This window comes from Penaeus chinensis, chromosome 17 (genome assembly GCF_019202785.1).
Source record: "Penaeus chinensis breed Huanghai No. 1 chromosome 17, ASM1920278v2, whole genome shotgun sequence".
NCBI classification, from domain to species: Eukaryota; Metazoa; Arthropoda; class Malacostraca; order Decapoda; family Penaeidae; genus Penaeus; species Penaeus chinensis.
The window spans coordinates 6,398,532-6,423,774 of record NC_061835.1 but is presented as its reverse complement, the minus strand read 5'-3'; the positions used below and the strand labels follow the sequence as shown (position 1 = coordinate 6,423,774).

The window sequence follows — 25,243 nt, the reverse complement described above, 5'->3', positions numbered from 1 at the left end:
GCAAAATTGAGTGAAATACCACCACGTAAATTAATACATACACACGTTTGTGTGTGTGTGTACACACACATTTATATCTATACATGAGTGTGTGTTTTTATATATGTATATATATACATATACATTATGTGTTGCAATATATGTGTGTTGCACTGTGTATATATGTGTGTATTTATGTGTATGTATGCATGCAAGACGTGTATATATACATATATATGTGTGTGTATGTGTGTCTGTCTATATATGTGTAAACATAAACTTAAACAAAGATGTATATAAACATAAACATCCATATCAATATCTATGTGTGTATACTTTATAAATATATATATGAATATATAACTTTAGTGTATGTGTATGTGTGTGTGTGCATTTACAAATATATATATATGTGTGTATGTACATATATGTTTATATATATATATATATGTTTATATATAAATGTGTGCATGACCCATCGGCTTTCTCCTAAGGCAATTCAACCCCTTTCGTGACCGGCTGCACTGTTACCAGAATGGTATGATAAGAATTCCCGTCTTCTTCAAGGGGTGACTTATGTGAGTGATTATTACTAGATTATTACTAGAGTCATTACTAGAAGGTAAAATCATTAATTAAATTATTCAAAACAGTGATAATTCAAATATGCAGTGTCACATCACGAATTGTGAAATCGTGAAATCGTTAAAAAGAAAAAGCATAACACGATCTTAAAATAATACAAAACGAAATAAATACGAATCAAGTGCATGAACTTTAAGTAGAACCAATAAAACAAACAAATTAACCGAAATAAAAACGAAAAAAAAGAAAACAGGATGGGGGTGAACTATGGGAATCACGCGCAGGTGATACAGGCGTGGACAGGTGTATATGTGGAGTGACAACTGGAGTGCCACGCCCCCTCTGGGTGAATGGCGTATATATACATATAAATATATATTTGTATGTGTGAGACAGATATTGCAGACATATGTTACCCAGGTAAATTCTCTTAATCATAAATTGTTTTTCTTAATTTTGAGAGTATGAAACACTGTCAGAATGAATCCCGAAAATCACACATATATTCCTGTATTCGTGAAGGGATACTTTATTTTATGAGCAACTGCTTCAATATTTAAAGAGACGCCCCCGGGTGGGCTCGAACCACCAACCTTTCGGTTAACAGCCGAACGCGCTAACCAATTGTGCCACGGAGGCTACAGTATATCATCGAAAATCAAATCAACCAAATCTTAACCAGTTATATAATGTAATATGAAGACAATTAATACTTTTTGGAATTAATACTTTTTGCAAGTAATTATGTGCAATTATGTTTTTGAATGTTTTGTCCTATTCCTACTATTTACTGTTCATTGACTGATTTTTTTTGTGTGTGTGTTTTACATCATGCACTCCTTCGTAAGTACTAGGGCAGTACCCCATTTCGAAACGCTTTGAACTCCCACCCATGCGTAAATATATTCATAATATATATCTGTTAATTTACTTGTGTCTGTCGTTATATAAAATTAACGTTATCTGACTGTATGCTTCCCTATAATTGTGTGTTTAATAGTGTTTGTGTCTATGTATGGATATGGAATTGCCTAAGTGTTTGTGATGTCTCTGTCTGTCTGTCTGTCTGTCTCTCTTTCTCTCTCTCTTTGTCTCGGAAATCAAGATAATGGGACCCCTAGTATTTAGGCTACGAAAGTTTCGAAGCTTTACTCACGAAGCGACTTTTGTACATGACTGTACCTTCACAGGATCAAACCATCAGTAAGGACTAGTATCTGGGAGTACTTCGTCATCTTTGGGGTCAAGTGCGTCGCAGAACATCTATGCTGTGGGTAGTGTTAAGCAGACACCTGTATCATGCTAACTCTTCTGCTTAGAATGATTATGGTAGACGCTTCGGGGCAGCTCATGGCGATTTCGCCGAAAGATTTCCTGCAATGCCAAGATCGCTGAGTTTGCAGGGCACCGATCTTGGGGATTGATGTTATTTGAAGGTCGGACACTTTGTGATATGTGTACATGTACATGTGTGTATATATAAATATATATTATATATGATGTCTGTAAATGTGTCTGTGGTGTATGTGTCTGTATATAAATGTGGGTATGGGTGTTCGCGCGCGTGTGTGTTTCAGTCTTTAAATATATTTATATACATAAATAGATGCATATACATATATACATGTGTGTGTATACAAACATACACAGATAAATCATATATATACACATGTGTCTGTGTAAAAAAAAATATATTTATATGAAAGTAAATATATAATGCATATATATGTACACATGTGTACATACATAAATACATATGTATAAATCTATATATGTGTCTATGTTTATTGTGAATATATATATAATTATTTATAATATATATGGGTGTATGTGTATGCGTGCTTGTGCGTGTACATACATACATACAAGAATAACGCAAGTCACACAACTATTCCTGTCTTACGTTATGGGTACTTTATTGTGTGAGCAACTGCTTCAGTTTTAAAGGTGTTGTAAAAGGCGCCGCCGTGCCTCAAGTGGTAGCTCATTGGACCGCTGTTGATTATGAAAGATCCAATCAAGCAAGGGTGATATTACCAAACACCTAACCCCGTGCAATGTATTGGATGGCTGTGAGATAATTTTCATTTATTCATATTCGTGCCATCACCGACGTGGTGTTTGACGAACTACTTGGCGCCATGTTGACATCAAGTAGTTGACTGTGTCTTTTACTGGGCTGGCTGACCTATGATCCTTCCCGAAGGGAGTAGTTGCTAGGTAATCATTGTTGGTGATTCTCAACTTACTATTTTATCTACGATAGACTCACCCATTACCGTATCGAGTTGTGGGATAAGATATATATATACACATATTTGTGTACATATGAGAGAGAGATGTTGCAGACATATCTTAATCATTTTTTAACTTTTTCCTAAATTGAAAGCATGAAACATTGTCAGAATGAATCTCGAAAGTCACACACATATTCATGTATTCCTTAAGGTGTACTTTATTTTATGAGGGAACTACTTCAATATTTAAAAGAAGCGCCCCCGGGTGGGCTCGAACCACCAACCTTTCGGTTAACAGCCGAACGCGCTAACCAATTGTGCCACGGAGGCTCATACTGTAAGCTAGAGTTCTGGATTTACAATTTTCAAAAACGTTACCTGTGTATCATGATTTTAATTTCCTTGACTGAAGCAAAATTTTATTTGAAAGATGTAAAACGCGTTTATATAAAGGAGAATTACAAATTAAATTCCAGCGACAAATCCTTATGAATATGCAAAATTGAGTGAAATACCACAGCATGAATTAATATATACACAAATTGTGTGTTGCTGTGTATGTACACATTTATATATGCGTTTGTATGTGTATATGTATATATACCTTTATACATAAATGTATGTATATGTGTGTTGCACTATAGATATGTGTGTGTATGTATATACATGTATGCATGCATGTATGTGTGTATATATACATATATGTGTGTATATGTATGCGTGTGTCTGCGTCTATACAGAAATGTGCAAACATACTTAAACAATATGCATATTTACATACATAGCTACATCGATATCTATATGTGCATTCTGTTTATATATATATATATTATATTATACAAATATATATACATTGTGTATGTATATGTGTGTGCGTGGGTGTGTGTGTGTGTGTGTGTGTGTGTGTGTGTGTGTGTGCATTTATAAATATATATATATATATATATATATCACTCTGAATGCGTGTATGACCCCATCGGCTGTCTCCTAAGGCGGTTCGCCCCTTTCGTGACCGGCTGCACAGTTGCCAGAATGGCATGACAAGAACTCCCGTCTTCTTCAAGGGGGGACTTATGTGAGTGATTATAGTGATGTTAGAATGAACCTTAAAAGAAGCGCCCCCGGGTGGGCTCGAACCACCAACCTTTCGGTTAACAGCCGAACGCGCTAACCAATTGTGCCACGGAGGCCACAGTATGATTTCCAAAATCAATTCAAGGAAATCTTAACTAGTTATGTAATGTAAATTGTGTGCAAGTATGTATTTGATTTTTTTGTCCTATTCCTACCATATGTTGTTTCTTTCAATTGAAATTATTTGGGTTCCTTATATACTATAGCTTCCACGAACTCAGTGTAGCATAATTTTCATTTCTCCTTATGATGCAAAATTTTATTCAGAAAATGCAAAGCGAAATTATGTAAAGGAGAGCAGGACCTGCATCCAACCACCAGAAATAATCCTCTTGGATTTCCAAAATACTGTGGTTTATTTAGCAAAGCAAATTATCTTCAATGAATGTCACACATAAAACGCCACCTACACTTGTAAACATTTATTAAGTTAAAAAAAAAAAAAAAAAAAAAAAAAAAAAAAAAAAATATATAATAATAATAATAAAAGATACTTCCTCACAAAAGAACTGAAGGTTTTACTTAAAATTACGCTTTTTAGATCATAAATGCCTTGAACAATTTGAAGCACACAATACCCTATTTCAAACTCCCAGCCATGCGTAAATATATTCATATCTATCTGTTAATTTACTTGTGTTTGTCGTTGTATAAAACTAACGTTATCTGACTGTGTGCTTCCCTATAATGGTGTGTTTAATAGTGTTTGTGTCTGTGTATGGATATGGGTCTGCCTAAGTGTTTGTGATGTCTCTGTCTGTCTCTCTCTCTCTCCTCTGTGTTTGTCTCGGAAATCCAGATAATGGGACCCTAAGTATTTATGTTAGGGAAGTTTCAAAGCTTTACTCACGAAGCGACTTTTGTACGTGACTGTACCTCCACAGGATCAAACCATCAGTAAGGACTAGTATCTGAGAGTACTTCGTGTACATGTACATGTGTGCATATATATAAATATATATATATATATGAATGTAAATAAACAATAAACATACACATATATTTATACATATGTATTTGTGTATGTACACATGCATACATGTGTACATACATATGTATTATATATATACTTTCATATATATTTTTTTACACGGACACCCATATATGTATATAATTTATCTATATATGTATGTATTTATACATACATATGTATATATGTATATGTATCTCTATTTATGTATATATATATATTTAAACACTGGAACACACACGCACGCACACCCGTATCCACATTTATATACAGACACAAATACACCACGCACACATTTACATTCATATATATATTTATATATATTTATGTATATGCACACATGTACATGTACACGAAGTACTCCCAGATGAATGAATGAATATTATCTCACAGCCATGCACTACATTACAGGGGTTAAGCGTTTGGGAATTTAACCCTTGCTTGATTGAATCTTTCATAATCAACAGTGGTCCAATGCGCTACCACTTGAGGCACGGCGGCGTCTTTTATAACACTTTTAAAGTGAAGCAGTTGCTCACAAAATAAAGTACCCATTACGTAAGACAGGAATATGTGTGTGACTTGCGTTATTCATGTATGTATGTATGTACATGCACAAGCACGCACACACATACACCCATATATATTATAGATAAATATATATACATTCACGATAAACCTACACACATATCTAGATTTATACATCTAGATTTATACATGTATTTATGTATGTACACATGCACACATGTGTACATACATATACATTATATATATCTACTTTCATATATATATTTTTTTTACAGACACATAGGTATATATATATAATTTATCTGTGTATGTATGTATACATACACATATGTATATATGTATATGTATATATTTATGTATATATATTTAAACACTGAAACACATACGCGCACGCACATCCACACTCACATTTATATACAGACACATACACCACACACACATTTACAGACATCTTATATAATATATATGTATATACACACACATGTACATATACACATATCACAAAGTGCTCGATCTTCGAATAACATCAATCCCCTGCAAACTCAGCGATCTTGGCATTGCAGGATTTTTTTTTGGCGAAATCGCCATGAACTGCCCCGAAGCGTCTACCATAATCATTCTAACCAGAAGAGTTGGCATGATACTGGTGTCTGCTTAACACAAAGACAGACAGAGAAAAAGAGAGAGAGACAGACAGACAGAGACACCACAATCACGTAGGCAAACCCGTATCCATACACAGACACAAACACTATTGAACACACAATTATAGGGAAGCACACAGTCAGATAACGTTAATTTTATACAACGACAGACACAAGTAAATTAACAGATAGATATTATGAATATATTTACGCTTGGGTGGGAGTTCAAAGCCTTTCGAAATAGGGTACTGCCCTAGTCCTTACGAAGGAGTGCATGATGTAAAACCAATCATAAATAAAGAAAGGGAAAGAAGATGAACAAGAAAACAAAGAAACAGAAAAGGGAGAAGAAAAAGGAAGCAGAACAAACAAAAAAGCAAAATAAATAAAGAAAAGAAAAACAAAATGTACATAGAGGTTAGCACACATATATGCCTAATTTTTTCACTGAATTCGGTAATACTTCGGATCAAATGTTAGTAGTCCTATTCCATGTATATAAATGTATTGTGTGCTTCAAAGGGTTCAAGGCATTTATGATCTAAAAAGCGTAATTTTAAGTGAAACCTTTAGTTTTTTGTGAGGTAGTATCTTTTAATATTATTATTATTATTATTATTATTTTTACTTTATCAATGTTTACAAGTGTAGGTGGCGTTTTATGTGTGACATTCATTGAAGATAATTTCCCTTCAAGACTCTGTCACAAATCAAAGGCGGAGAAGGGGTTTACTGACCATGGAATATCACTACTGGACTGGTCAGGTAACTCGCCTGACCCCATTCCCAAAGAAAACGCCTGGGCAAAGAGGAAGCATGACCTTGAGGAAAGGAACACATCATAGGTCCCGCGCCTGATGGAAGCCGTGCAGCGACTGTGGCTTGCAATGGACCCTGAGTATTTCAAAAACCTTGCTAGAAGAATGCCTGCTAGAGTCCAAAAGGTAATCAAATTCGGTGAACACATGGCAAAATACTGAAAATAAAAAAGCAGTACTTCCAAGTTTGTTTTACTTAGCAACAATTACCTGGAATTAGTCAGGTCTCAAGTTTTTTTGCTGATACTGTATTTATCTATCCATATATGTATATATATGTCTGTACGCATGTATGTACACACATAAACACACATGTGTAAATATACTTTTTATGAAAAATTAAAAACATCATACATTCATAATAAACATACGTATAAACATATTATATGTGTATGTATGTACACACGCACACATGTTTATATATAAGTATTTTATATAAATGAATATATATACATTCATAATGTATATATATACTTTTTCACACACGTACATGTGTATATGTATATATATGTAACTTATCTATGTATCCATGTATGTATATACACACACACATACACACACGCGCACACCCACACCCACCCACCCAGATCAGTATATACCCACACATTGACATAAATATATTCATACATCACAAAGTGCCCGACCTTCGGCTATAAAATTAAAATATCAATGTTTAAGATTAATCCCCCAAATCGGTGCCCTGCCTCTCTCTACCGTAAACTCAACGATCTTGGCTTTGCACGAAATCCTTTGGCGAAATCGCCACGAGCTGCCCAGAAGCGTCTACCGTTATCAGTTCTAAGCAGAGGAGTTGACATGATACAGGCAATGTGACATTCACGGAAGATAATTTGCTTTGCTAAATAAATCATGTTAGTATTTGCAAATTCAAGAGGATATTTTTTGAGGTTGGATGCAGATATTGCTCTCCTTTACATAACTTCGCCTTGCATTTTCTGAAAATTTTGCATCATGAAGTTAAGTGAAAATTATGCTACACGGACTGAATTCGTGGAAGCTATAGTTAATAAAGAATCCAAATAATTTCAGTTAAAGGAAGCAATGAACAGTAAATAGTAGGAATAGGACAAAATATTCAAAAACATAATTGCACATAATTACTTGCGAAAAAGTCTGAACTGGCTTCATATTACATTATATAACTGGTTAAGATTTCTTTGATTTGATTTTCGATAAAATACTGTAGCCTCCGTGGCACAATTGGTTAGCGCGTTCGGCTGTTAACCGAAAGGTTGGTGGTTCGAGCCCACCCGGGGGCGTCTCTTTAAATATTGAAGCAGTTGCTCATAGAAATAAAGTATCCCTTAACGAATACAGGAATATATGTGTGACTTTCGGGATTCATTCTGACAGTGTTTCATACTCTCAAAATTAAGAAAAACAATTTATGATAAAGAGAATTTACCTGGAAAAAATATGTCTGCAATATCTGTCTCACACATATATATATATATATATATTTATATGTATATATATACCATTCACCCAGAGGGGGCGTGGCACTCCAGTTGTCACTCCACATATACACCTGTCCACACCTGTATCACCTGCGCGTGATTCCCATAGTTCACCCCCATCCTGTTTTCTTTCTTTTTTTCGCTTTTATTTCTGTTAATTGTATGTTTTATTGATACTACTTATAGTTCATGCACTTGATTCGTATTTTATTTCTTTTTGTATTATTTTAAGGTCGTGTTTTACTTTTTTTTAACGATTTCTCAGTTCGTGACATGACAAAACACATTTGAATAATCACTGTTTTGAATGATTTAATTAATGGTTTTACCTTCTAGTAATGACTCTAGTAATAATCACTTACATAAGTCTCCCCTTGAAGAAGACGGGAATTCTTATCATACCATTCTGGCAACAGTGCAGCCGGTCACGAAATGAGTTGAATTGTCTTAGGAGAAAGCTGATGGGTCATGCACGCATGTATATATAGACATATATTTCTATACATATATATACACACACATATATATTTGTAAATGTACACACATACACATACACTAAATTGATATATTAATATATATATATATATATTAAACACACATAGATATTGATATGGATGTGTACGTTTATATACATCTTTAAGTTTATGTTTACACATAAATAGACAGACACACATACATACACACACATATATATGTTTATATATACACACATGCATGCATACATACACATAAATACACACATATATACACAGTGCAACACACACACATATATATTGCAACACATAATTGTATATGTATATATATACATATATAAAAACACACGCATGTATAGATATAAATTTGTGTGTGTGTACACACACACAAACAAACGTGTGTATGTATTAATTTACGTGGTGGTATTTCACTCAATTTCATACATACACAATATAGATATATATATATATATATATATATATTTGTATAAATATAATATATATAAACAGAATGCACATATAGATATCGATGTAGCTATGTATGTAAATATACACATTTTTTAAGTATGTTTGCACATGTCTATATAGACGCAGGCACACGCATACATATACACACATATATGTATATATACATACATACATGCATACATACATGCATATACATACACACACATATTTATAGTGCAACACACATTTACATACATATATATGTATATATGTATATGTACATATACACATACAAACGCATATATAAATGTGTACATACACAGCAACACACAATTTGTGTATATATTAATTCATGCTGTGGTATTTCACTCAATTTTGCATATTCGTAAGGATTTGTCGCTGGAATTTAGTTTGTAATTCTCCTTTATATAAATGCGTTTTACATCTTTCAAATAAAATTTTGCTTCAGTCAAGGAAATTAAAATCATGATACACCGGTAACGATTTTGAAAATTGTAAATCCAGAACTCTAGCTTATAATATAAGCCTCCGTGGCACAATTGGTTAGCGCGTTCGGCTGTTAACCGAAAGGTTGGTGGTTCGAGCCCACCCGGGGGCGTCTCTTTAAATATTGAAGTAGTTCCCTCATAAAATAAAGTACACCTTAAGGAATACAGGAATATGTGTGTGACTTTCGAGATTTATTCTAACAATGCTTCATGCTTTCAATTTGGGAAAAAGTAAAAAAAAAAAAAAATAACACTATGATTAAGAGAGTTTACCTGGAAAAAATATGTCTGCAATATCTCTCTCATAAGCACACACCAATATATGTATATATCTTATCCCACAACTAGATACGGTAGTGGGTGAGTCTATCGTAGAAAAGATAGTAAGCTGAGAACCACCAACAATGATTACGTAAGCAACTACTCCCCTTGGGAAGGATCATGGGTCAGTCACCCCAGTAAAGGACACAGTCAACTACATGATGTCAGCATGGCGCCAAGTAGTTCTTCAAACACCGCATCGATGATAGCACGAATATGAATGAATATTATCTTACAGCCATGCACTACATTGAAGGAGGTAGGTGTTTGGGAAAATCAATAGCACCCTTGCCTGATTGGATCTTTCATAATCAACAGCAGTCCAGTGCGCTACACTTGAGTCACGACAGCGACTTGTACAACACCTTCACTTCACCTGTATATGCATGTGTATATATTGCATCTATATATATTTATCTTTATATGCATATATGTATATATATATGTATATGCATGTATGTGCACGCTCACGCATATGCATATATATATTGTATATATATATCTATATCTATTTAGCTGTCTCTACCTATATATATATATATATGCATTAATATATATGTATGTACACGCACACGCACGCACACACACGTACACACATAGATTTCAAGAAAGCCCTCGACCTGGTTGACCACACTACGGTCATCTGAAAAGCAGCAGCTTCCACGGACATCAGGGATTGCCTCATCTCCTGGTTGGCAGACTTTCTCTCCAACAGGCTATAGGCCGTGCGCGTGCAGGGTCAAGTTTCCATCCCTCTGCCACTCACGTGCGGAGTCCCTCAGGGGACTAGAATGGGGCCCCTAAGCTTCCTAGTCATGATTAACGACGCTTTCCTGGATACCGAGCATCGCTGGAAATACGTGGATGACTCGACCATCGCCCCCGCCATTGACAATTCCTGCCCTGACCACTCTGACATCCAGCGCATTCTTGATAACCTCCTCTCCTGGATCACTGCAAACCACGTCACTATCAACCGCCAGAAGTCGGTCGTGATGCAGTTCGACTCCTCAACCGACCCGTCCCCGCGCCCCTCCTCATGCTGGACGACCACCCACTCGACGTAGTCTGCTCTTCCAAGCTGCTCGGCGTCACCATCGACGAAAAGTTCTCCTGGAGGCAGCACGTCAGAGACATCGTGAGGTTTGCCTCGTACAGGCTTCACATGCTGCGTCGCCTAAAGTCCCTTGGCGTTCTACTTCCGGAGCTTCAGAATATCTACAGGCTATTCATCTTGCCTAAATCGACCTACGCCTCCCCCGCCTGGTCCCCCTCCCTCACCGCCACCCAGCTGCTACAACTCGAGAGGGTACAGAAAAGGGCAGCCAAGATTATTCTCTGCCCTGTCTATACCAGCTACAACACCGCCTTGACTACCCTAGGCCTCATCTCCCTCGCCACTCCCTACACCTCCTCACTGCAGCAGTTTGGCCTGAAGCTGCTGTGCCATCCACGCCACCGCGACCTGCTGCCCCCTGACGCGCCGCCGCCTCGCCGGGTCCTACGCGCCGCCATCAAACTGGTGACCTTCTGGGCCCACACTGACCGCTACCACCGAAGCACAATGCCACTCTAGTCCGACTGGGGGGACTTATGTAAGTGATTATAGTAATATTAGAATGAACCTTAAAAGAAGCGCCCCCGGGTGGGCTCGAACCACCAACCTTTCGGTTAACAGCCGAACGCGCTAACCAATTGTGCCACGGAGGCCACAATAAAGTTATGAGAATCATTCATGAAATCCTTAACCAGTTATGTAATCTGAAGCCTAATCAGATTGTTTGCAAGTAGTTGTGTATGTCTGAAAGTTTTGTCCTATTCCTACCATTTACTGTTCAGTTGTTTTCTTTAACTGAAATTATATGAGTTCCAATTTACAATTTCTTTTAATGCTTCCATAATTTTCATTTCGTTTTATGATGCAAAATCTTATCCAGAAAATGCAAAGCGAAATTATGTAAAGGAGAGCAGTAGCTGCATCCCACTTCAAGATATAATCCTCTAGATTTTGCAATACTGGAGAAATATTAATATGGTTTATTCAGCAAAGTAAAATATCTTCAGTGAATGTCACACTGCCTGCATCATGTCAACGATTTCGCCAAAGATTTCCTGCATTGCCAGGATCGCTGAGTTTGCTGAGTGGAGAGCCAGGGCACCGATTTGGGGGATTAATGTCTATTCGACCTTTTTTCTTCCGTTTAATAGTGTGTCTGCATGGATATGGGACTGCCTAAGTGTATGTGATTTCTCTCTTTCTCTCTCTGTCATTGTCTCGAAAATCCAGATAATGTGATCCAAGGTAATTAGGTAAGGAAAATGTCGAAGCTTTACTCACGAAGCGACTTTTGTACGTGACTGTACCTCCACAGGATCAAACTATCAGTAAGGACTAGTACATACATACATATGTATATGAATATATATGTATATGTTCATTATGAATGTCTGTATATATATCTTCACATTGTGTTTTTTTTCTACCAAACTATCAACATGGTAGAGTGTCTCACCATTCATATATATCTATTCATAAAATATATAGATATATGCGTGTGTGCGTGTACATACATGCACATACATTTATATATATATATATATATATATATATATATGTGTGTATAGATAGATGAATAGATATAGATATATGCAATATATACATATATATACAAGTGAAGCGTAGGTGTAGTACAAGTCGCCGCCGTGTCAGCGCATTGGACCGCTGTTGATTATGAAAGATCCAATCAGGCGAGGGTGATATTCCCAAACACCTGACTCCTGCAGTGTAGTGGATGGCTGTGAGATAATATTCATTTATTCATATCCGTTCCATCACCGATGCGGTGTTTGACGAATTAATAATTGTATTCCTGAAGGAGTACTTTATTATATGAACAACCGTTTCAGTATTTAAAGACACGCCCCCGGTTGGGCTCGAATCACCAACCTTTCGGTTAACAGCCGAACGCGCTAACCGATTGTGCCACGGAGGCTTATACTACATAAGATTATTTTGGATGTACAATTTTTACAAACACCACCTGTGTATCATGATTTTAATTTCCTTGACTGAAGCAAAATTTATATAAAGAATTACCCTAAACTAAAGTAAAATTGAGTGAAATACCACAGCATAAATCATTATATACGTACATGTGTGTTTCTATGTATATACACATACACATTTATATATGTATGCGTGTTTGTATATATGTATATATATTCTCATATCTGTGTGTGTATGTATATGTAATATATGTGTGTTGCACTATATATGTGTATGTGTGTCTTGTGTCTATATGAGTAAACATATACTTAAGCAAATGTATATACACATACATATCCATGTCGATATCTATATATGTGTGTGTACACTGTTTATATATATCATATTTATACAAAAATATATATATTTTATGTGTGTGTGTGTGTGTGTGTGTGCATTTACAAATGTATATATCAATCTGAGTGTGTGTATGACCCCATCGGCTTTCTCCTTAGGCAGTTCAACCCTCTTCGTGACCGGCTGCACTGTTGCCAGAATGGCATGACAAGAATTCCCGTCTTCTTCAAGGGGGGACTTGTGTAAGTGATTATAGTGATGTTAGAATGAACCTTAAAAGAAGCGCCCCCGGGTGGGCTCGAACCACCAACCTTTCGGTTAACAGCCGAACGCGCTAACCAATTGTGCCACGGAGGCCACAGTATGATGGCGAAAATCAATTCAAGGAAATCTTAACCAGTTATGTCATGTAATCTGAAGCCTAGTGAGACTTTTTGCATGTAATTATGTGCAAGTGTATGTGTCTGAATTTTTTGTCATATTCCTATCATTTACTGTTTGATTGCTTCCTTTAACTGAAATTATTTGAGTTCCTATGTAAAATTTCTTATATAATGTAGCTTCCATAAACTCAGTCCGTGTAGTATACTTTTCATTTTCATGTATGCCTTGAAATTTTATTCAGGAGATGCAAAGCGAAAATATCGAAAATATCCAGAAATATCTTCAATGAATGGTACACTTAAAACGCCACCTACACTTGTTAACACTGATAAAGCAAAAATAATAATAAAAGATACTTCCTCAAAATCAATGACAGTTTTACTCAAAATTAGGTTATTTAGATCATAAATGTCCCTTTGGAGCACACAATACATTTATATACATGAAAGAGGACTACAAACAGTTGATTCGAAGTATCACCAAACTCAGTGTAAAAATATGCATATATGTGTTAATATGCATGTACATATTTTCCCTCTTCTTTTCTTTATTTTGCTTTTTTGTTGTTCTGCTTCATTTTTCATCTCCCTCTTCCGTTTCTTTGTCTTGTTCATCTTCTTTCCCTTTATTTTTTATTTTCTCTTTGTGTATGTATGTACGTTTGTAGGTCTAGGACTATTTCGAAAGGCATTGAAGTCCTAGCCATGCGTAGATATATTCATAATATATATCTGTTGATCTACTTGTGTGTCGTTGTATAATAGCAAAGATATCTGATTGTGTGCTTTTTTATAATTATGTGTTTAACATTATTTGTGTCTGTGTATGGATATGGGATTGCCTAAGTGCATGTGATTTCTCTCTCTCTCTCTCTCTCTCTCTCTCTTTCTCTCTATGTCTCTTTCTCTCTGTCTTTGTCTCGGAAATCCAGATAATGGGACCCCTAGTGTTTAGGTTAGGACACTTTCGAAACTTTACTCACGACGCGACTTTTGTACGTGACTGTACCTCCACAGGATCAAACCATCAGTAAGGACCAGTATCTGGGAGTACTTAGTCACCTTTGGGGTCAAGTGCATTGCAGAATACCTATGCTGGGGGTAATGTTAAGCTGATGCCTGTATCATGCCAACTTTTCTGCTTAGAACTAATTACGGTAGACGCTTCGGGGCAACCCATGGCGATTTCGCCAAAAGATTTCCTGCAATGCTCAAGATCAATGTTTGCTGTGCAGAGAGCCAGGGCACCTATTTTAGGGATTAATGTTTATTTCATTTAAACATCACTTTTATTCATTTTATAGCCGAAGGTCGGGCACTTTGTGATATGTATTCATATATATAATGTATGTAATGGTGGTGTATATATGTAAATATGGGTGGGTGTGGATGTGCATGTGATTTGTGTGTATGAATGTTTATAGAGAGAGAGACAGATATACATATATATATGCATACACATGTATGTATACATACATATATACATTTTATAAATATACGTTTTTTTTAATGTGCATATATATTTATATATATGAAATACATATATACATATGTGTGTGTGTACATACATACATACATATATATGAATATATGAATATGTTTACTTTCAATGTACATATATTTATTCATATCATTTATATATATGCGTGCGTGTACATACATGCATGCATATACATATATATATACATATATGTATAGAGAGGTAAATAGATATAGATATATATACAATATATACAGGTGCACCGTGTTATACAAGTCGCCGCCGTGGCTCAATTGGCAGCGCATTAGATCTCTGTTGATTATGAAAGATCCAATCAGGTTACGGTGATATTCCCAAACACTTAACCCCTGCAGTGTAGTGGAAGGCTGTGAGATAATATTCATTCATATTCGTGCCATCATCGATGCGGTGTTCGACGAACTACTTGGCGCCATGTTGACATCATGTAGTTGACTGGGTCTTTTACTGGGGTGGCTGACCCATGATCCTTCCCCATGGGAGTAGTTGCTTAGGTTATCATTGTTGGTTGTTCTCAGCCTACCATACCTACGATAGACTCACCCGCTACTGTATCTAGGTGAGCCATAATATACATACATGTATGTATTTGTGTGTTTATGAGAGATATTGCAGACATATTATTTCCAGGTAAATTCCTATTTTTCAGAGTATGAACCACTGTCAGAATGAATCCCGAAAGTCACACATATATTCCTGTATTCCTTAAGGGATACTTTAATTTATCTGCAACTGCTTCAATATTTAAAGACACGCCCCCGGGTGGGCTCGAACCACCAACCTTTCGGTTAACAGCCGAACGCGCTAACCAATTGTGCCACGGAGGCTTATACTGTAAGCTAGAGTTCTGGATTTACAATTTCCAAAAACACTACCTGTGTATCATGATTTTCATTTCCCTGACTGAAGCAAAATTTTATTTGAAAGATGTAAAACGCATTTATATAAAGGAGAATTACAAACTAAATTCCAGCGACAAATCCTTACGAATATGCAAAATTGAGTGAAATACCACAGCATGAATTAATATATACCTACATGTATGTTTGTGTGAGTAGGTATACACACACATTTATGTATATGCTTGCATATATGTATTTATACATATAAACATATTGATGCATATATGTATATATACATATGGATGTGTTTTTGTGTATATATTATATATTTGTTCTATATATATGTATGTGTATGTATGTGTGTATATACATATATATGTATATGTATATATATAAACAAACTAAAACAAATCTGTATGTATACATACATATCTATATCTATTTGTGTGTACTGTATACATACAAATATTTATAATGTGTGTGTGTGAGTGTGTGTGTGTGTGTGTGTGTGTGTGTGTGTGTGTGTGTGTGCATTTATAAATATATATTCATTTATGTGTGTATGCTTTTTCCAAAGGCAGTTCACCCCTTTTTGGTGACCGGCTGCACTGTTGCCAGAATGGCATGACAAGAATTCCCGTCTTCTTCAAGGGGGGACTAAAGTCAGTGATTATAGTGATGTTAGAATGAACCTTAAAAGAAGCGCCCCCGGGTGGGCTCGAACCACCAACCTTTCGGTTAACAGCCGAACGCGCTAACCAATTGTGCCACGGAGGCCACAGTAAGGATGTGGAAATCAGCTCTAGGAATCTTAATCAGTTATATAATGTTATATGAAGTCCAATCAGACTTTTTGCAAGTAATTGTGTGTAACTATGTGTCTGAAAGTTTTGTCCTATTCCTAACCATTTACTTTTCATTGCTTCCTTTAACCGAAATGATTTGAGTTTCTATTTACAATTCCCTATATATTATAATTTACATGAAAATATGTACCTGCATCCAACATCCAGAAATAATCCTTTTGAATTTGCTAAACTGGAGAAATACTAATATGATTTATTTTGCAAAGCTAGTTATCTTCAATGAATGTCGCACTTAAAAAGCCACTTACACATGTTGACACTGATAAAGCAATAAGAGTAATAATAAAAGATACTTTCTCCCAAAATTATGAAGGTTTTACTTAAAATTACGTTATTTAGACCATAAATGCCTTGAACTCTCTGAAGCACACAATATAGTTATATACATGAAAGAGGTCTGCTAACATTTGATCCGAAATATCACCGAATTAAGTGAAAATATACCCATATATATGTGTTAATATGCATGTACATTTTATTTTATTTCTTTATCTTTCTTTTCTGTTTGTTCTGCTTCCTTTCCTTCTTCCCTGTGTTCTTGTTCATCTTCTTTTTCTTTTCTACGTGTTTTGCATGTCTATGTATGTACGTATATATGAGCGTGTGTGTGCTGATCCGTTTCGAGGCTAGGATATGTGGTCCGGCATAACTAATAAAATGATGGCATATGCTGATGATACTTCTCTCTTTGTTAACATTCATTCTCCAACAACCAGGGAAATAAGAACTGAAAGTCTCACTGTAGACCTGATGATAATTCAATCGCGGTGCTCTCGGTTCGGGCATGATATTAAATCCTACCAAGTCCAAGGAAACGATTGCGAGTCGGTCTAGAACGCAGCTGCCTTAACATCCAAGGCGGATCAATGCAGTCTTAACCGCTTCAGTGGATAATCTGAAACTCCTGGCTGTAACCTTGATTCAAAGCTTACATTTGAATTGCAGATTAGGAATATGGCCCGGGTAGTTTCGTCTATGTCATTCGCGAGTGCAAGCAGATTTATGAAGCTGGTTATTTGCCGCAGAATCACAGTTACGACTGCTTGATCGTTCTTTTAATTCCATAAATCTCACCTTTCACATCCACTCTAGAGTCGATCTAGATGCTTTGTCACTGCTATTTGTTGGGTTTGCCTTCAGAGATTGTAACTCCTCCGACTCTTGATAAGTTTATTATATATTTGCTACGTAAATAGGTGATGATTTTCTATCTTTTCTTACTTTCTCTTCTATCTTTTCTTACTTTCTTTGGTGGTATAATTCTCGATTTTTTCAATGCAGCTGTTTCTATGGCTTACCATAAAAATAATAATGATAGGACAGTGCCCTGATACCCAGCTATGCGTAAATATGCTCATAATATCTATCTGTTAATCTACTTGTGTGTGTCGTTGTATAAATGTAATCATATCTGTTTGTTAGCGATTTTATGTTTCCATATGACTGTGTCTGTTCGATGGCGTTTGTGTTTGTGTATAGATATGGGACTGTCTATGTGTGATTTCTCTGACTGACTGTTTGTCTGTCTGTTTGTCTATATATTTGTTTGTGTGTGTGTGTATACATACACTTATACACATACGTGCACAGAAACACATGCACACACACACACACGCACAGATACACACACAAACATGCACACACATACATGCGTACACACATGCACACACACATAAACGCACACACGCACAGATACGCACGCACACATATATTCATAAATACATATATATATATATATATATATATATATATGTACGAGTGCATTTGTGTATACTGTATATACACGCCCGCGCGCGTGTGTGTGTGTGTGTGTTTGTGTACATATATATCACATATATATAGACATGTATAGATATGTATGCATATGTATATGTTTATGTATATATACATATATGTATCTATATATAGATATGTCTTTATATATATGCACACATACACGCACACACACACACATAGATATACTATATACACCTCTATGCATGTATATATATGTATAAGTATATATATATATATATATATGTAGTATAATGTGTATTTCTGTATATGTATATATATGAGTACACACATATATATACATATATGCCCCCGAAGGAGAAGTCATAGCTGCATTAAATCGTCTATTTTTTTTAATATTCCAGCAAAAGTTTTAATCAACAGTACTCCATCATTTTGTAACTTTTTACACGAAGCATCTGATGAAATTGGAACAATGAAGCTCTTGTAAGGTTGATTAGAAAGTTCATCTCTCGCTGAAATAACAGACAATATGATATTTTAAAAATATTATGATTGGCCGGAAAAAAGACTGATCTGGGTTCATAATGAATCCCAGAAAGTTGCTCTCCCAATATCCCTAAGGAAGGAGACGCAACTTCATCGAGATGATTAAAAGTCTTCCTGGCCAACAACCTTTCTAAACCGGTACTCCGGCTTAGCGTAGGAGGTGGCCCAGGATACCCACAGCAGTCAACTCGCCCCATTCGTGAACGAGTTTCACTATTGCCAGAATGGTGTGAAAGGAATCCCCGTCTTCTTCAAGGGGGGAACTTGTGTGTCTGATCATAGTAGTGTCACAAAGAACCTTAACCTTAAAAGAAGCGCCCCCGGGTGGGCTCGAACCACCAACCTTTCGGTTAACAGCCGAACGCGCTAGCCGATTGTGCCACGGAGGCAGGTTAACTCATGATTTACTTCATATATGAAGCAAATGTGAATGCGTTACACAGTTCAGTTTGAAGCCTGCTCTCACACTGGAACGGATGTTTTGCTCACTAAGCGTATGTAATTATATATGCAAAAACGTAACTTCTCAATCATTTTCTTAGCATTAATTGTTCACTATTTTTTTCTTTACTTGGTTTCCTTTTGCAATTTCGAAAAAAAAAGTAATAGTACCGCTGTATACACTACAGCTTCCGCGAACTCCTGATTTACATAACTTACATTTCCTTTTTATTCAGAATTTGTAAAACCGGAGAAATGACAATATGATTAATTCAGCAAAGTGATAGAGAGTTCATTTTATACTGACTGCCTTGAAAAGTCAATTCAAATTCAAATTCAACGACTTTTTAACACATACTCCACAAACACACATGCAAACAACCAAATAGACACGCGCACAACAAACACATACACACACGCGGCGGGCGTATACACACACACAAACAAACAAATGAAATGCATACCAAAACAACGCTTTTACTTAAGATTACACTCTTCGGATCACATCTTCCTTGAGCTGAAGGACTCGACAAATTGACATAACTGAACAAGGATTAGTATTATTTGATCCGATATATCTTCATCTTCAGTGAAAAACGTATATTTGTCTAGTGTGGATATATATATATATATATTTGTGTGTGTGTGCGAGTGTGTGTGTATGTGTGTGTATGTGTGTGTGTGTGTGTGTGTGTGTGTGTGTGTGTGTGTGTGTGTGCATATATATATATATATGTGTGTGTGTGTGTGTGTGTGTGTGTGTGAGTGTGTGTGTGTGTGTGTGTGTGTAAATATATATATGCACATACACACACATACAGTATATAAACATATGTATATATGTGTGTGTGTGTGTGTGTACGTGTTTAGGTATGTATGTATGTGTATATATACATATATATATACATACATTCATATATATACATACATTCATATATATATACATACATTCATATATATACATATATACATATATATACATGCATACATATATGAAATTACATATATACATATATATATATTTGAATAGATGTATATATACATCTATACACACACGCACATAAGGTGTGTGTGTATATATATGTGTGGGTATGTGGGTGTGTATGTATGTATGTATGAATAAATATATATATATAGAGAGAGAGTGAATATACATATACTTATTGCAGTATTGTACATATATCTTTGTGTATGTGTAGTGATACCTCTTAGTATGCATTTCTTTGTCTTTTATGCAGGTGTGTGCCTGTTTACTTTCGCATGTCTGTGTTTGGACATGTATCTGCTGGCATGTATGTCTTTATGATTTTTTATCTTTTCATTATTCATTCTTTCTTTTCTTTCTTTCGTATTTGTCTTCTGGTTTACCTAACGCGTGTCAGGATGTACATTTGCATTTGACAAAATTTATTGATGAAATAGCAAATTTCTAAAGATAGATGAAAATGCTCATGGCTCTAAAACGCTCCAGATGACGAGTGCGATACATGTTAATTAAGTCGCGGTGAAAAAGGGTAGGCGGACATTATACTAGATCACTTTACACTTAAATGAAGGTTGCATCGTGACCGAATTGGCACTGCAATTCTTGGACGACGGTACGTTGTTGCAAGCACATACGTCGAAATCAACCTTAAAAGCTCCGCCCCCGGGTGGGCTCGAACCACCAACCTTTCGGTTAACAGCCGAACGCGCTAACCAATTGTGCCACGGAGGCTTCTTTAAACCTGAAAAGACTGATTCTATCAATATAAAATACATTCCGCACTAATCGACACTAACTATTCCAGCCATGTGTTGACATACTGCCCATTCACACTGCACAGGTGGTTAGAACGCAGGAGTGTTCAAGGACCGAAAATCCTCCCTTTGTACAGGCCTATGTGTTTATGCTCTTCTTTGTGTACATCTGCTTGTAAGAATTGGTCCGTCTTTTTGTGTAAATTGGGTTGTGTGTTTGTGATTTTTTTCTATCTATTTGTCTATTGATTTGTTCAGGGGGAGAGTTTATTACTACACCTTTGTATTAATAGTCTGTATCACTTTTGCTTCTCATTCACTTGTTTATTTTCTCTCTCACGTCACTTCCCCCTGCCTTACATCATCTTTCCTTCATTATTTTCATCCTCATTCGTTCGTTCCATAGCAGTATAAATAAAAACATTTCATATCTCAATTTAATAGCCAGTGTCCCCCCCCCCCCTTTTTTTTCTCCTAGCCTTCGTGTGCTCTTATCAACAATATTTACAAATGAAATAAAGGTGTCTGAATTAGATTTTGGAAATTGCATGTATGCTCCCTTCCCGTTAATTCATTTTACATCATATTCTGTGGTTTTTTTTTTTTTTTTTTTTTTCATTTCTCATTCCGTCTTTCGCTGTCTCTGTCTCTCTGCATCCCCCTTTTCCTCTCACTATCTCTTTCCCTTTAGCTTTCCTTCTCCTTCTCCCTCTTCCTCTCCCCCACCCTCTCCCTCTTCCTCTCTTTCTCCCTCTTCCTCTCTTTCTCCCTCTTCCTCTCTCTTACTCAGTGTCTTTATCTCGTTTTTTTTTCTCTCTCTCTCTCTTTTTTAAAGCTTTGCTTTCAACGTAATTGAAATTTGATTTTTTTTTACGGATGAAAATGATTAACTTCATTTCATCTTCGTCTGTTACATCCACTCTCTCTCGCTCTATATATATATTCATATATATATACATGTGTGTGTGTGTGTGTGTGTGTGTGTGTGTGTGTCTATTTATGTTAATATATGAGAGATAACAAGTTAAAAGTTACCAAGCTTTCAAAGAACAGGCCTCTAAAACAAAAAAAGAGGGCTTGGCACCTGGATCTGGCAACAGTAAGAGCGTCGTGACCGGGGGTGTGTGGGGGGGGGGGGTTGCACTGCACGAATCACTGCCTTGGCTCAAGTTGGGACTCAGCCTCTCCGTATGCGGTGATTCTCGGATTCTATTATAATATATTTCTTCCTATAAATGTTCTTCATAGAGATATATACTATACTGCTACAACAATAACAACAACTACTACTCTTATTGCTATTACAACTATTAGCGTGAATTTAAAACCCATATTCATGCTCACGTTCAGATTCAATTCTGCCAAATAGCGAACAAACGATAGCGCTCCTGAAAATTCATAGCTAAATGGTGTTGCAATCTTCGACAATCTTCTAGCTTTCTAGCCAGTGGAAAGACAACAAACAACATTAAGTCAAATATAGTGAATTAAGAAAAGGTATTATTATTGTCATCACCTAAAATATGTCGATTGCTGACCCCGATGATATGCAATCAAATACGATCATAGGACGGGTCATTAGGGCAGCGTTGGTATTTGAAATAGACTCTGATATCCAAGGTTGACAAGGAATTAACACGAGAGAAACAACATAGAAATAATAAGCAGATTTTACAAATGCGATAAGGAACCAAAGGGGTGCGGTTGAAAGTGAATGCAGCAAATTGAGTCGAAGCAAAAAAAATATATACTGCTACTACTACTGCTAATGATACTGATGATGATAATGATGATGATGATAATAATAATAATAATAATAATAATAATAATAATAATAATAATAATAATAATAATAATAATAATAATAATAATAATGAATAGATAAATAAATAAATAATGTAAAAAAGAAAAACTTAGAGAAGGGAGTGGTCTGAAAGAAAACATCCTGCATAAGGAGAGCCTGGTAAATAATAGTTAACCTAATAAGGAACAATAGTCACATAGACTGCTTTAAAAGAATCGGAAGGTAACGAACGAGCAGCTTTGTAAATAATAGATATATAATAATCGTTTTTTGCAGCAACTGCAAAACTGCGGCAGTAGCTAATAAACAAAGATTATAACAAGAGTAGCTTTAAATTTGTAATACCACATGGCATTGAAAAAATAACAAATAATGTGCAGTATGACACTTATAGAAGGCTATAAACATTATTTAGAATATTTTCAAGGCCTGGGCATCGTTACGTAAAACGATTTTCACGTTACAGTCTTAAGATCGGTTGCGGGCCTACCCTGCCGACGTCGCTGCCAGACGCACTGTTGATTACTCTTGCGTAACTGTTTCAGCAATTGAGCAATTTTGTAGGGGCAAATATCTACCAAGAATCGGCTGTTAGTGCGTACAGAGCTTGATATTCATATGTTGTATTCCTCACACTATTGTCAAGCCTCCGTGGCACAATCGGTTAGCGCGTTCGGCTGTTAACCGAAAGGTTGGTGGTTCGAGCCCACCCGGGGGCGGAGCTTTTGAGTTCACTTTCGCTGTTGCTATCGTAAATGAATGTACCTCTTAGAAAGCCGGTGACTGGGTGTCCTTATCCGTATGTTACTGGTTGAGTCACGCACGCACGCACACGCATTCACACATGCGTACATACATACATATGTTTGTGCTATAGTAACCTCTATGATAACAAGAGTTATAATAAAAGTTAATTCCGCAAACTCCACAGTGGAAAGATTTCTAAACTTCATTTTCTTGGTTTCCACCCTGAAGTTATCTTCGAATGTAATTGTTCATAATTTACAGCACTCTTAAACATGGCTCTTTAGAATATGCAAACAGATAACAGAAGTATACACGCCAGAAAACAGTAAAATATATAAATAGTCTGTCTTTGGAATAGTTAGCTTATCTTTAGCTTACTCAAAATAGGCATAATAATAGTGTAGTGTATGGTGCAAATGGCTTAGAATATACATAACAGAGTTACCTAGAGCATAATCAAGACATCCAAACCTGTTCAAATTAAAAAAAAAAATGGCTACATATTCAAGAAAAAAAGAAAATGGCTACATGTTCAAACAGAAGAAAACGGCCACATGTTCAAACAGAAAAAAACGGCCACATGATAAAATAGAAGAAAACGGCTACATGTTCAAACAGAAGAAAACGGCCACATGTTCAAACAAAAGAAAACGGCCACATGTTCAAACAGAAGAAAACGGCCACATGTTCAAACAGAAGAAAACGGCCACATGTTCAAACAGAAGAAAACGGCCACATGTTCAAACAGAAGAAAACGGCCACATGTTCAAACAGAAGAAAACGGCCACATGTTCAAACAGAAGAAAACGGCCACATGTTCAAACAGAAGAAAACGGCCACATGTTCAAACAGAAGAAAACGGCCACATGTTCAAACTGAAGAAAACGGCCACATGTTCAAACAAAAGAAAACGGCCACATGTTCAAACAAAAGAAAACGGCCACATGTTCAAACAGAAGAAAACGGCCACATGTTCAAACAGAAGAAAACGGCCACATGTTCAAACCAAAGAAAACGGCCACATGTTCAAACAGAAGAAAACGGCTACATGTTCAAACAGAAGAAAACGGCCACATGTTCAAACAAAAGAAAACGGCCACATGTTCAAACAGAAGAAAACGGCCACATGTTCAAACAGAAGAAAACGGCCAC

General features: G+C 36.1%; 13 non-coding genes across 13 annotated transcripts; 3 read left to right on the top strand and 10 right to left on the bottom strand.

Annotated features, from left to right (window-relative positions):
* Positions 1–1,129: 1,129 nt before the first annotated feature.
* Positions 1,130–1,203, bottom strand: Trnan-guu. The gene has a single exon. It is a non-coding gene; the product is annotated as a tRNA-Asn (tRNA).
* Positions 1,204–3,057: 1,854 nt separating this feature from the next.
* Positions 3,058–3,131, bottom strand: Trnan-guu. The gene has a single exon. It is a non-coding gene; the product is annotated as a tRNA-Asn (tRNA).
* A 786-nt stretch (positions 3,132–3,917) lies between these two features.
* On the bottom strand, positions 3,918–3,991 carry Trnan-guu. Its single transcript has one exon. It is a non-coding gene; the product is annotated as a tRNA-Asn (tRNA).
* A 4,110-nt stretch (positions 3,992–8,101) lies between these two features.
* On the top strand, positions 8,102–8,175 carry Trnan-guu. Its single transcript has one exon. It is a non-coding gene; the product is annotated as a tRNA-Asn (tRNA).
* A 1,663-nt stretch (positions 8,176–9,838) lies between these two features.
* Positions 9,839–9,912, top strand: Trnan-guu. The gene has a single exon. It is a non-coding gene; the product is annotated as a tRNA-Asn (tRNA).
* Positions 9,913–11,759: 1,847 nt separating this feature from the next.
* Positions 11,760–11,833, bottom strand: Trnan-guu. Its single transcript has one exon. It is a non-coding gene; the product is annotated as a tRNA-Asn (tRNA).
* Positions 11,834–13,042: 1,209 nt separating this feature from the next.
* Trnan-guu lies at positions 13,043–13,116 on the bottom strand. Its single transcript has one exon. It is a non-coding gene; the product is annotated as a tRNA-Asn (tRNA).
* Positions 13,117–13,749: 633 nt separating this feature from the next.
* On the bottom strand, positions 13,750–13,823 carry Trnan-guu. Its single transcript has one exon. It is a non-coding gene; the product is annotated as a tRNA-Asn (tRNA).
* Positions 13,824–16,121: 2,298 nt separating this feature from the next.
* Positions 16,122–16,195, bottom strand: Trnan-guu. The gene has a single exon. It is a non-coding gene; the product is annotated as a tRNA-Asn (tRNA).
* A 718-nt stretch (positions 16,196–16,913) lies between these two features.
* On the bottom strand, positions 16,914–16,987 carry Trnan-guu. The gene has a single exon. It is a non-coding gene; the product is annotated as a tRNA-Asn (tRNA).
* A 2,687-nt stretch (positions 16,988–19,674) lies between these two features.
* On the bottom strand, positions 19,675–19,748 carry Trnan-guu. The gene has a single exon. It is a non-coding gene; the product is annotated as a tRNA-Asn (tRNA).
* Positions 19,749–21,443: 1,695 nt separating this feature from the next.
* Trnan-guu lies at positions 21,444–21,517 on the bottom strand. Its single transcript has one exon. It is a non-coding gene; the product is annotated as a tRNA-Asn (tRNA).
* A 2,472-nt stretch (positions 21,518–23,989) lies between these two features.
* On the top strand, positions 23,990–24,063 carry Trnan-guu. The gene has a single exon. It is a non-coding gene; the product is annotated as a tRNA-Asn (tRNA).
* The last annotated feature ends 1,180 nt before the right edge of the window (positions 24,064–25,243 follow it).